This window comes from Mercurialis annua, linkage group LG4 (assembly GCF_937616625.2).
Source record: "Mercurialis annua linkage group LG4, ddMerAnnu1.2, whole genome shotgun sequence".
Classification (NCBI taxonomy): Eukaryota; Viridiplantae; Streptophyta; class Magnoliopsida; order Malpighiales; family Euphorbiaceae; genus Mercurialis; species Mercurialis annua.
In genome coordinates this window covers 6,091,434-6,105,658 of record NC_065573.1, presented here as the reverse complement: position 1 = coordinate 6,105,658, position 14,225 = coordinate 6,091,434, and the positions used below count along the sequence as shown (strand labels likewise).

At 32.7% G+C, this 14,225-nt stretch overlaps 2 long non-coding RNA genes across 2 annotated transcripts; both read left to right on the top strand.

Annotated features, from left to right (window-relative positions):
• The first annotated feature begins 2,437 nt into the window (after positions 1 to 2,437).
• On the top strand, positions 2,438 to 4,730 carry LOC126679318 (uncharacterized). Its single transcript, XR_007640847.1, has 3 exons — positions 2,438 to 2,589; positions 3,897 to 3,970; positions 4,462 to 4,730. It is a non-coding gene; the product is annotated as an uncharacterized LOC126679318 (long non-coding RNA).
• A 5,195-nt stretch (positions 4,731 to 9,925) lies between these two features.
• Positions 9,926 to 12,107, top strand: LOC130014604 (uncharacterized). Its single transcript, XR_007640845.2, has 3 exons — positions 9,926 to 10,086; positions 11,394 to 11,467; positions 11,955 to 12,107. It is a non-coding gene; the product is annotated as an uncharacterized LOC130014604 (long non-coding RNA).
• The last annotated feature ends 2,118 nt before the right edge of the window (positions 12,108 to 14,225 follow it).

Below are 14,225 nucleotides of genomic sequence, written 5' to 3'. Positions count from 1 at the left end.
TGTAAATATTTGAATTAAATTGCTAAATATGTGAAGCGTTTGGATTTTTTTCATAACGTTTATAAACGTTTGGCTTCAATCGTTAAAAAGATGTAACGTTTGGATTTCGTTTGTAACACTTGTAAACATTTGGATTAAATCGCTAAAAAGGTGAAATATTAGGATTTGTTTCGTAACGCTTGTAAATGTTTGGCTTCAATCGCAAAAATGGGAAAACGTTTGGATTTTTGTCCTAACGTTTGTAAACGTTTGGCTTAAATCGCTAAAAAGATGAAAAGTTTGGATTTGTTTCATAACGTTTGTAAATGTTTGACTTAACTTGCTACAAAGGTGAAACGCTTGGATTTGTTATGTAGTATTTGTAAACTTTTGGCTTAAATTGCTAAAAAGATGAAACGCTTGGATTTGTTTTGTAATGTTTGTAAACGTTTGGCTTAAATTGCTAAAATGGTGAAACTCTTGGTTTTGTTTCGTAACGTTTCAAAACGTTTGGCTTAAATCGCTAAATTTGCGAAACGTTTGGATTTGTTTCATAACGTATGTAAACGTTTGGCTTAAATTGCTAAAAAGGTGAAACGTTTGGATTTATTTTATAACGTTTGTAAACGTTTGGCTTAAATTGCTAAAAAGGTGAAACGCTTGGATTTGTTTTGTAATGTTTGTAAACGTTTGGCTTAAATTGCTAAAAAGGTGAAACTCTTTGTTTTGTATCGTAATGTTTGTAATTGTTTGGCTTAAATCGCTAAAAATGGGAAACATTTGGATTTGTTTCGTTACTTTTTAAAAGTTTGTTTTTTTTTTCGTAACGTTTGCAAATGTTTGGCTTAAATCGCTAAAAAGGTGAAATGTTTGGATTTGTTTCGTAACGTTTGTAAACGTTTGGCTTAAATCGCTAAAAGGGTGAAACGCTTGGATTTGTTTCGTAACGTTTGTATACGTTTGGCTTAAATTGATAAAAGATGAAACGTTTGGATTTGTTTCGTAACGTTTGGAAACGTTTGGCTTCAATCACTAAAAATTTGTACACGTTTGGCTTAAATAATTAAAAATATGAAACGTTTGGAATTGTTTCATAACGTTTGTAAACGTTTGGCTTAAATTTCTAAAATGGGGAAACGCTTGGATTTGTTTTGTAATGTTTGTAAACGTTTGGCTTAATTTGCTAAAAATGCGAAACACTTGGATTTGTTTCCTAATGTTTGTAAACGTTTGGGTTAAATTGCTAAAAAGGTGAAATGTTTGGATTTGTTTCATAACGTTTGTAAACGTTTGGCTTAAATTGCTAAAAAGGGAAAACGTTTGGATTCTTTTCGTAACGTTTTAAACGTTTGGCTTAAATCGCTAAAATGGGGAAGCATTTGGATTTGTTTCGTAACGTTTGTAAACGTTTGTAAATATTTGGCTTAAATTGCTAAAACAGTGAAACGATTGGATTTGTTTCGTAACGTTTGTTAACGTTCGGCATAAATAGCTAAAAATATGTAACTTTTGGATTTGTTTCGTAATTGTTTTCTGTTTTGTTTCGTATAGTTAGTAAAAGTATGGCTTATATCGCTAAAAAGGTGAAACGCTTGAATCTGTTTCGCAACGTTTGTAAACGTTTGGCTTAAATAGATAAAATTGGAATACGTTTGGATTTGTTTCGTAATGTTTGTAAATGTTTGGCTTATATCGCTAAAAATGTGAAACGTTTGGATTTGTTTCGTAACTTTTGTAAACGTTTGACAGAAATCGTTAAAAAGGGGAAATGTTTGAATTTGTTTCTTAACAATTTAAACGGTTGGCTTAAATCGCTAAAATGGGGAAACATTTGGAATTATTTCGTAATGTTTGTAAACGTTGGGCTTAAATTGCTAAAAAGGTGAAATGTTTGGTCTTGTTTCGTAACGTTTGTAAACGAACCACTTAAATCGCTAATAAGGCTAAACGTTTCGATTTGTTTTGTAAATTTTGTAAAGGTTTGGCCTAAATTTTTAAAAAGGTGAAACGCTTGGATTTATTTTTGTAATATCCCGTATTTTTTCGCCATTGTTTCATTGTATTAATGGTGGACTTAGTAAGTGTGAAACTTCAATTGGGGTTTGGGATGTATCTTGTATGTGATGCATGTGTCGTGTGAGTTTTCGAAGACAATTTGATTTGTATCCGGATTATAATCGATGTTGTGTTCGTATGCCTTTCTGAATCTGCCATGTTTTGATAAAACATCCATATCTCACAATTGCACCGTTGGATCGGGCTCATTTTCGGATATGCTGTGCACGACATAAAGTTGACCGTTGGATCAAAATTTGATGCGATTTGGAGAATCGATGGAGTGCCCGAACGTGCACTCAAGTGCACGAACGTGCACTGTGCTGTTACGGGATTTAAGCTATTTAAATAGACCTCTTACAATTTTAAAACCCTATTTTGTTCATTCTTTTGTTTTCTAAACTAAACCCTAGCCGTCTTGCACTCTAGAACGTCATGTGGTATCGTCTTCATCATTCCTCCCATCCCTCCCAAATCCAAGTTGTGTTGAGATTGGTTACGTCTCAATCTCTAAACTCGTCGTCCTTGGAAATCCTAAAGCGTCGGAATTATACGGTACGTCGAACTCTCTTGTTTGTTCGTTATGTTGTGTTTTCATGTTGGCTGTTTCTTCCCGAGTGTTGCTACTGGCTTGGGTTCCTCATTTGATCCATTATTCTTGGTGATTTGGGTTTGTTTAGATTGTAAGTGTTGCGAGTCCTTTATTATTGATCCGTTATTTCAATTCCGTATTTCTGAGATATTTGGTTCGACTTCCATTTATGTGTTTTGGTTTTTATTCTTAATTATTGATATGTTATCTATAAATTTATTAGCCTTTGATTGTTACTGTGGTTGTCCAAATTGTTTGATAGAGGAATGATGGTTGGCGGGATTAATTCATAATGTTGTTTTTTTTCTTGAATTGAAATTGATTAAAGATTGATTTATGCTTAATGGGTGTACTGTTAATGGCAGGAACAATTTGGTGTTATTTTGGTTGTGTAAAAGTGATGGTTAAAGGACTAGAGTGGTCCTTATGTTATCGTGTTAAAAACCAAGTGATTCCCTAAGTTAAATTTTAGTTAATTATTTTAAATCTATTGTTATTTGATTTGGTTTTAATTTTCGGATTTAGTTTCGACTTATAATTTGGCATCTTGATAATATCATTATTTATAATTTTAAATTACTTTGTCAACATTATTTTAAATCTAGAAATAATGATAACCTTATTATAATTTAAATGATTTTAATTTAAAATTATTATTATAAATGGGAATTGGGTATTTATATTTAATTTATCATTTTTGAGATTTTTGGTTTAGCGTGCCGATTTGGATAAATTTATAATTTAGCCATTTAATTATATATTGAATTAATTGAGTTAATTAATTGGTTGTAACTTGGGTTACATGAAGTTAAAGCTATTTGGTTCCGTTTTAAATTTAAATTTATTATTTTGCCAAAGTGGTTTCTCTAATTATAAACTATGGTTTATAATTGGACACGACTATATTTATTTTATCAAAGTTATTTTTGGAAATTATAAAATTCTTAATTATATTTTTGATAAAATATTTTGAGTGGGGTTAGACTTGGGTCACCCGACAAGTGAGGTTAGTCTTGTAGTTATTGGTAACTCGGCTAACCCACTATTTGGAAATTAATTATTATTTAAAGACTATTAAATAATATTTATGAAATAGACTTTTAAGCGAGAACTCAATAGACTTGTATTAATTGGGCGTTTCTACCTATTGGGTATTTTTGTGTCATTCTGGATTGTTTTATTCCGACGTGTTATTTGTGCTAGTCCTATGTGGTGTCTAGTACTCTCTAGAGTTAGGGTCTGTTTTTAATAATTATTTTATATTTTCTAGACCCGACTACTGTTCGTGCTCCAAAGGCGAACCCGGATTAGTTGCTTGCCGGTTATCACGTGGATTAGCAAGCAGTGAGTTTGTACTTACTATTTACCGCTTTATTAAGTAAATTGTTATTTTAAATATTAAATATATATACTGTACGTATATTTCGAACTGCTTTTATATTATGGCTCTTAGTTGGAACATGCTACCTAATGGGCATCATTAGGACTGTGTGCGCACCGGTATGATATGGGTAAGGTATATATGGAAATGTGGTAACTCGGTGTGAGCATAGCTCTCGGGACCAAATAGAGTAACTCGGTATAGCACAGCTCTCGGGACTCTGGATATGGTAAAAGTGTGGCCAGTGGTAACTCGGTGTAGCTCAGCTCTCGGGACCAGGCCTATTGCATTGTGGTTGTTGTTTAGAATTGTGGATTAGGGTTCCAACTATTATCCGTAATATCGTTATTAAATGTTTTAAACGGTTTTAAAAGGTTTTCCACTTAATAAATGTAGATAGTGGTATAAACTCATCTCAGTATATCTGACCCCGTTGTTTTCCCAATTTTCCCAGGGTTATGATCTGAGAGAGTCTGGTGATCTCCGCATTTACTTTTCTTCGGAGGTTCCATTTATTTTTGATAAACTGTAAAACTGTTTTATTCTTAGACCGCAGTAGTAACTAGACGTCTTTATTATTACTGTATATTTTGTCGGATTGGTTCGACTGGTTATATTACTTTGGCATGATTATAATATTTACATTGATTTATGATAAATCTATATTAGTCTCGGAATTGGCTAAGCATGTTATATTAATTGTGGAATATTATAACTGCTAGATTTAGGCTGAAGTCTCGGTTGCCCCCCGAGCATTGGTTTTCTGCAGGTTTATGTGTTTATATGTTAATTGAAAGGCTAGCTACAGGTTTTGGTACTACATTACCCATACCCTAGCGCCGGTCGCGATTCATGAAAATGGGTCGTGACAAACTTGGTATCAGAGCTCTGGTTTCAAACCAAGGCCTTATGCATGTTATGTATTATGTGTTTTGGCATGATAAGTTGATGTCGTGTCATAGGAACTACTGCGGAATTAGGATTCGTGTCTTGTCTTTTAAAATGTCATCTTTTATTTTCAAACTTTCAGCCTACATCCTATAGGTGATGTCTGTCAGTCTTTATTTGGTGTTGATTTTATGATTGACAATTAATTTCACTTGGATGTTACGTGCTGTGTTTTATCATGTTGAGATTATTTAACTTGGGTAATTATAATTGCTTTCAATTTCTCGGGAAATCATAGGTTGGTAAATTTTTCTAAACTCATATTTGGGTATGATGTTGTTTGATAAATTTTGGCGTTTATGCCTGATGCGATTTAAAAAAATATGGTACGGATACGGTTATTTTGCATGATGCGTTGCACTGCTTTTGCCTTATTAATAAAGTACATCTTGTCTTTGGCCTCGATTATTGATTTTAAATGTGATCGTATGTTGGGCGTTAGCCTTGTTTTTTTTTTCTATTAAAGAGATAAAACGTGTTTGATGGTCATGCATTGTTTGACCACATGTTGATTTAAAGATTTTCATTGACAATATTGTTTTATCCAATTTGTGTTTCAACACAAAATCATAAGAGAAGTTTGATTTTAAATTCTTAAAAAGTTTGTTTTTGGTTGAGCTACCAGTAAAAAGAAATTCCTGTATTTTGAAATATTATGTTTGGTTTGGTGTTAACAAGGGATGATTTCAAAATGATATTTTATGAGATGAACCATTGTTTTAAGAATTTAACGTTGAAGTTATTTTATCATGTTGTAGTATGTCAACATTTTAAATTTTTTTGGATTTACGGAATAGATGTTTGAAATCAAAGATTTCTCATTTGAGTTTTAAATTACCGTTTAGCGGTTGGTTTAAGTTGAGCTCCCAAATTTGAAAGGATGGAAATTTTATTAATATATCTTTCCGGATTTACAAATATTTTAAATACGTCTTATAAACGATTGGTTTGGGTTCGACTTGGGTCACCCTAATTTAGGAGTTGAGCTTGACAGTTGTAATGACTCGGCCATCTCGATGATTTTATTGTTTGAGATACTTGGGTATCCATTTTAAAGCAACTGATTAATAAGAAGAGACTTTTACAAATTGTGATTCTGTTCTAACCTTGGGGCTCAGCAAAATTTGGAAGTTTTCGTATTTGATTTTAATTTCAAAACGAATTTTGGAACGTACTATTAAATGATGATATAATTACATGGTAATGAGATTTCAAAAAAAAAAAATGTGTTGTGGCATGTCCTGATTTGTCTTTTAAGTATGTTTAGGGTTAATTGTGTTCAATGGCATGCTTGGGTGAATTACGGTTCATAGAATTCGTAATATGTTGGTAATAAAAATTAGTTGTATAACTCGCTTGTCTGTTGGACTAAGTTGATCGTGTTTGTTGTCTCTACGTGTGGAGTAGCACGTGAGATGATTTACTCACGTGGTCAAGGTTGGTTTACCTTGATGTATGATTCTAAGATCGAAATCTTTGGGTTTCGATATCGAGGAAGACGAGGGAAATACTCCCTTGGATTGGCTGATGATTTCGGGTTATCCTAGAACGGATATTAGAAACTCTGAGCCGAGAAGATAGACCATTGTATTAATACACTGGTGTTTCCATCAAGTCTGAAGATGCGATGCAGGAGCTGGCGGTAAATTTTATAGGAATGTATGTTATATGTTCGTTGGATATAATTTTCAACAAGAGTTGAGGTTAGTTGAATATTTATGCGGAAGAGTTGTAACAGAATTATTAGGTTGAGTTTTTTTATTGCATCGAATGTTGTTAGGTTGCAAGTAAGGAATTTGAATAATATTTTAAGTTTATTGAGTGCACATCTCACAGAGTGTAACGTCTAGCAAATGTTTTATTGTGGAATAAATTTGAAAGGCTTATTTGTTAAAATATTTGAACTTTTTTCAAAACGTAATTGTGCTCAGACATATCATGAACATGCATTTGAAATGTCACGAATAGGATTGCATTGAACACTGAATATGTCCACTAAATAAAAGATAAATCAAAAATTGATAATGCATAACGCATAATAGTACATGCAACGCGTGCATAAAAATGATTAGGGTTGGATACAACTCTTTGGGAATGAGAGATGTCATCACCCTGGCGCACAATTATGTAAAATGGATTTTTCGATAAAGTGTTTTGAGAAATATGTTTTGAAACGAGCTCGCGAGTCACATTGTGATAAATGTATATATAAAGTTGTTGGATTTCAAATGATTTTGAAACTGTCACCGAAAGGTAGCTAGACAAGTACTCTGTGATGATGGTGGTGAATTTTGGGCGATTACGTTGTAATGGATTAATCTGAATTGTCATAATCGTGTGTTTCATAGAACGTGAAATTGAATTTGAGGTTGCGCTCGAGATATAGTTGTGTCAAGTGTGGTGTATGGTTAGATTCAGATTAGGAAGTTATCGTGATAATTTCATATTAGTAATTTAAGGAATAGTGGATTAAGGATATTGGTTATGCTTATGTGTGTGTCCACACTACGTTTTTAAAAGAAACTTTATCTTTTCAAATTTGAAATTGTCCAAGTATTTTAGTATATTAGTATAAAGGCATTTTCATAAACAGAGATTTGAACTGCTAAATTTTATCTTTCGGAGGAAAGAAATAAATTTCGTCAAATTTGATTTAAAAGGGATAATTAATATTTTCGGTTGAACGATTTTTTTTTCTTTCTTTTTCAAATGGTGTTTTTGTTGTAAGCAAAAATTCAAAAGCGACTTAAGTTTTGGATGTTTGAAACATCAATGTGTACTTTGAAAACAGGGAATTTTGCCGTATTTTGACTTTTAAGAGAAAAGTATAAACTATTCAAAAAGTGTTTCAGCACGCTTGGTTTAAAGAGAACAAGAATTTTGTCACTTGAACTGTTTCATGAATTTGCAAAAGTATTTAAAAGTGGGAAAACTTTCGGATTCAAAATGTGGATATTTTGAAAAATTTTAAAGGTTTTGTAAAACCAATGGTTTTTCAATGGTAAAGGTATTTCGATTTTGAATGAAAAAGGAAGTGCAAATTGTAGAGTATTTAAACGGTGGAAAATTTTATATATAAACTATTTTGTATTAAAAGATTTTAAGCCCACAGAGCATATTGGTCGTAATGATCTCTCGTTGTATACAAGGTTATAGTCAATTGATAGAATAATTTTGAGAATTTGAGTTTGACTGAGATATACGAGTTAGTTGATTTGAAAAATCAAGGATCACGGTTAATAGGTTTCGACAACCAGGATCGGTTGATCGATTTTGTCAATTAATGATATTACTGTAATGTTTGGGTCAGTGGTTGAACCCTATGTGTAGGCGACAATTTTTTTTTAAGTTGTGTAATATAACTGAGATGCAGTCGATGTTCAATTTAGTTGTGGTGTTATGTTTCAGAATGATTGGAGGAATCATTTGATTGAGATTGTTTATGACTAATCTGAATATATTTTTTATGAGTTAAGTTCACATTTACTTGAGAATAACAGTATGAGTTTTGTGTTTTGGATCGGATGATTCTTGTAGTGGTTGTTTTGGAACCGAAATATTATCTGAAGTTTATTGAAAATTTTGATCGATTATGTTTATGTCGAGCTTGATATAAGTGGAAGAAAGTAAGTGTCGTAGGTTGATTGATTTTATCAGCTATGTTTTCAGTATCCCTGTTTGAGATGTTAGAGTTTGAAATTGTAAGAACCATAGTTGAGTTTAGGGCTTGATCTTGCACTTGATGTTGAGAATTTTGTAATCGTTAAATTCGAGCTGGTTTTGAAAACCACTCTGGTAAAGCGTAATTGTAACTATCGGTTGAATAATTGTGAATTATTCAAATTGTGTTGATCGATTAATCGCTAGAGCACCGAGTTATCGGAATCAAAAAAATTGCGCATATGTATGTTGTGACTGTTATGGTGCGAATTAGTTCAGATTTGAAATTCGAGGTCGAATTTTTCTTAGGTTGGGGAGAATGTAATACCCCATATGGTTTCGGCGTGTTTCGATTTGTGTTGATCTTTTTTTTGGTGGAAATTTTGATTAGAGTTACAATTGATAGAGATTTGAGGTTCGTTCTTAGTTATCCTAAGTATATATTTCAGTCGAGCGTTTTGTGGGGGAGATTGTATTCCCTTGTTGATTTCACCTAGAAAGAGTATTATCGTTTCATGTTAAATGGAAGTTTGTATCGATACTTTTGTGACCTTTTGTGATTGTTTAGTGTATGAGTGGTGGTATTGAGTTGTCGTTGAGGAACAACTTGTTGAGTTTTGTATACGCAAGCGCGTAGGTCATTAATACGGAATTTCTATGATTACAGTTTGGGTGGGTTACTTGGTTGAGGAATGTTCTTAAGAGACATAATTTGTTATGTAGAATTGTTATTAATGCTTTCCTTGATTACTTTGGGTGTCATGTTTATATTTTCACGTTTGTTACATGTGTGTTTTTGTTCCGACAGCAGATAATTTATGATATGTTTTACGTGGGTAGTTTTGTGCTAAATTCGAGGACGAATTTTATATAAGTTGGGAAGATTGTAATATCCCGTATTTTTTTGCCATTGTTTCATTGTATTAATGGTGGACTTAGTAAGTGTGAAACTTCAATTGGGATTTGGGATGTATCTTGTATGTGATGCATGTGTCGTGTGAGTTTTCGAAGACAATTTGATTTATATCCGGATTATAATCGATGTTGTGTTCGTATGCCTTTCTGAATCTGCCATGTTTTGATAAAACATCCATATCTCTCAATTGCACCGTTGGATCGGGCTCATTTTCGGATATGCTGTGCACGACATAAAGTTGAACGTTGGATCAAAATTTGATGCGATTTGGAGAATCGATGGAGTGCCCGAACGTGCACTCAAGTGCACAAACGTGCACTGTGCTGTTACGGGATTTCAGCTATTTAAATAGACCTCTTACAATTTTAAAACCCTATTTTGTTCATTCTTTTGTTTTCTAAACTAAACCCTAGCCGTCTTGCACTCTAGAACGTCATGTGGTATCGTCTTCATCATTCCTCCCATCCCTCCCAAATCCAAGTTGTGTTGAGATTGGTTACGTCTCAATCTCTAAACTCGTCGTCCTTGGAAATCCTAAAGCGTCGGAATTATACGGTACGTCGAACTCTCTTGTTTGTTCGTTATGTTGTGTTTTCATGTTGGCTGTTTCTTCCCGAGTGTTGCTACTGGCTTGGGTTCCTCATTTGATCCATTATTCTTGGTGATTTGGGTTTGTTTAGATTGTAAGTGTTGCGAGTCCTTCATTATTGATCCGTTATTTCAATTCCGTATTTCTGAGATATTTGGTTCGACTTCCATTTATGTGTTTTGGTTTTTATTCTTAATTATTGATATGTTATCTATAAATTGATTAGCCTTTGATTGTTACTGTGGTTGTCCAAATTGTTTGATAGAGGAATGATGGTTGGCGGGATTAATTCATAATGTTGTTTTTTTTCTTGAATTGAAATTGATTAAAGATTGATTTATGCTTAATGGGTGTACTTTTAATGGCAGGAACAATTTGGTGTTATTTTGGTTGTGTAAAAGTGATGGTTAAAGGACTAGAGTGGTCCTTAAGTTATCGTGTTAAAAACCAAGTGATTCCCTAAGTTAAATTTTAGTTAATTATTTTAAATCTATTGTTATTTGATTTGGTTTTAATTTTCGGATTTAGTTTCGACTTATAATTTGGCATCTTGATAATATCATTATTTATAATTTTAAATTACTTTGTCAACATTATTTTAAATCTAGAAATAATGATAACCTTATTATAATTTAAATGATTTTAATTTAAAATTATTATTATAAATGGGAATTGGGTATTTATATTTAATTTATCATTTTTGAGATTTTTGGTTTAGCGTGTCGATTTGGATAAATTTATAATTTAGCCATTTAATTATATATTGAATTAATTGAGTTAATTAATTGGTTGTAACTTGGGTTACATGAAGTTAAAGCTATTTGGTTCCGTTTTAAATTTAAATTTATTATTTTGCCAAAGTGGTTTCTCTAATTATAAACTATGGTTTATAATTGGACACGACTATATTTATTTTATCAAAGTTATTTTTGGAAATTATAAAATTCTGAATTATATTTTTGATAAAATATTTTGAGTGGGGTTAGACTTGGGTCACCCGACAAGTGAGGTTAGTCTTGTAGTTATTGGTAACTCGGCTAACCCACTATTTGGAAATTAATTATTATTTAAACACTATTAAATAATATTTATGAAATAGACTTTTAAGCGAGAACTCAATAGACTTGTATTAATTGGGCGTTTCTACCTATTGGGTATTTTTGTGTCATTCTGGATTGTTTTATTCCGACGTGTTATTTGTGCTAGTCCTATGTGGTGTCTAGTACTCTCTAGAGTTAGGGTCTGTTTTTAATAATTATTTTATATTTTCTAGACCCGACTACTGTTCGTGCTCCAAAGGCGAACCCGGATTAGTTGCTTGCCGGTTATCACGTGGATTAGCAAGCAGTGAGTTTGTACTTACTATTTACCGCTTTATTAAGTAAATTGTTATTTTAAATATTAAATATATATACTGTACGTATCGAACTGCTTTTATATTATGGCTCTTAGTTGGAACATGCTACCTAATGGGCATCATTAGGACTGTGTGCGCACCGGTATGATATGGGTAAGGTATATATGGAAATGTGGTAACTCGGTGTGAGAATAGCTCTCAGGACCAAATAGAGTAACTCGGTGTAGCACAGCTCTCGGGACTCTGGATATGGTAAAAGTGTGGCCAGTGGTAACTCGGTGTAGCTCAGCTCTCGGGACCAGGCCTATTGCATTGTGGTTATTGTTTAGAATTGTGGATTAGGGTTCCAACTATTATCCGTAATATCGTTATTAAATGTTTTAAACGGTTTTAAAACGTTTTCCACTTAATAAATGTAGATAGTGGTATAAACTCATCTCAGTATATCTGACCCCGTTGTTTTCCCAATTTTCCCAGGGTTATGATCTGAGAGAGTCTGGTGATCTCCGCATTTACTTTTCTTCGGAGGTTCCATTTATTTTTGATAAACTGTAAAACTGTTTTATTCTTAGACCGCAGTAGTAACTAGACGTCTTTATTATTACTGTATATTTTGTCGGATTGGTTCGACTGGTTATATTACTTTGGCATGATTATAATATTTACATTGATTTATGATAAATCTATATTAGTCTCGGAATTGGCTAAGCATGTTATATTAATTGTGGAATATTATAACTGTTAGATTTAGGCTGAAGTCTCGGTTGCCCCCGAGCATTGGTTTTCTGCAGGTTTATGTGTTTATATGTTAATTGAAAGGCTAGCTACGGGTTTTGGTACTACATTACCCATACCCTAGCGCCGGTCGCGATTCATGAAAATGGGTCGTGACAATTTTGTAACGTTTGGCTTAAATTACTAAAAAGGTGAAACACTTGGATTTGTTTCGGAACATTTGTAAACGTTTGGCTTAAATTGCTAAAAAGGTTAAACGCTTGGATTTGTTTCGTAATGTTTGTAAACGTTTGGCTTAATTCGCTAAAAAGGTGAAACGTTTAGATTTGTTTCATAACGTTTGTAAACGTTTTAAATTGCTAAAAAGGTGAAATGCTTGGATTTGTTTTGCAACGTTTGTAAATGCTTGGCTTAAGTTGCTAAAAAGATGAAACGCTTGGATTTGTTTTGTAGTGTTTGTAAACGTTTGGCTTAAATTGCTAAAAAGGTGAAACTCTTGGTTTTGTTTCGTTAAGTTTGTAAACGTTTGGCTTAAATCGCTAAAAATGTGAAACGTTTGGATTTGTTTTGTTACATTTTAATAGTTTGGTTTTGCTTCGTAACGTTTGTAAATGTTTGGCTTAAATTGCTAAAAAGTTGAAACATTTGGATTTTTTTCGTAACGTTTGCAAACGTTTGGCTTAAATAGCTACAAGGTTGAAATGTTCGGATTTGTTTCATATTTGTAAACGTTTGGCTTTAATCGCTAAAAGGGTGAAATGTTTGGATTTGTTTCGTAACGTTTGTAAACGTTTGGCTTAAATCGCTAAAATGGTGAAACGTTTGGATTTGTTCATAACGTTTGTAAACGTTTGGCTTAAATTGCTAAAAAGGGGAAACGTTTGGATTTTTTCGTAACGTTTGTCAATGTTTGGTTTAAATAGCTAAAGAGGTGAAACATTTGGATTTGTTTCGTAACGTTTGTCAACGTTTGCCTTAAATCGCTAAAAAGGGAAAACGTTTGGATTTGTTTCGTAGCGTTTGCAAACGTTTGGCTTAAATCGCTAAGAAGGTGAAACGTTTTGGCTTAAATCGCTAAAAAGGGGAAGCATTTGGATTTGTTTCGTAACATTTGCAAACGTTTGGCTTAAATCGCTAAAAAGGGGAAGCATTTGGATTTGTTTCGTAACATTTGTAAATGTTTGGCTTAAATCGCTAATAAGGTGAAATGTTTGGATTTGTTTTGCAACGTTTCTAAACGTTTAAATTAAATTGCTAAAAAGGAGAAATGCTTGGATTTGTTTCTTTACATTTGTAAACATCTGGCTTAAATTGCTAATATGGTGGAAAGCTTGGATTTGTTTTGTTGCGTTTGTAAACGTTTAGTTTAAGTTGCTAAAAAGGAGAAACGCTTGGTTTTTCTTTGTAACGTTTGTAATTTTGGCTTAAATTGCTAAATATGTAAAGCCTTTGGATTTGTTTCATAACGTTTGTAAACTTTTGGCTTCAATCGTTAAAAATATGTAACGCTTGGATTTCGTTCGTAACACTTGTAAACATTTGGCTTAAATCGGTAAAAAGGGGAAACATTTGGATTTGTTTCGTAACGTTTGTAAATGTTTGGCTTCAATCGCTAAAATGGGGAAATGTTTGGATTTTTGTCATAACGTTTGTAAACGTTTGGCTTAAATCGATAAAAAGATGAAACTTTTGGTTTGGTTTCGTAACGTTTTTAAACGTTCTGCTTAAATAGCTAAAAAGGTGACATGTTTGGATTTGTTTCATAACGTTTGTAAATGTTTTTCTTAAATTGCCAAAAAGGTAAAACACTTGGATTTGTTTCGTAATGTTTGTAAACGTTTCTCTTAAATTGCTAAAAAGGTGACACGCTTTGATTTGTTTCGTATCATTTGTAAACGTTTGGTTTTGTTTCGTAATGTTTGGATTTATTTCGTAACGTTTGTAAACGTTTCGCTTAAATCGCTAAAATGGGGAAACGTTTGGATTTATTTCGTAACGTTGGTAAACTTTTGG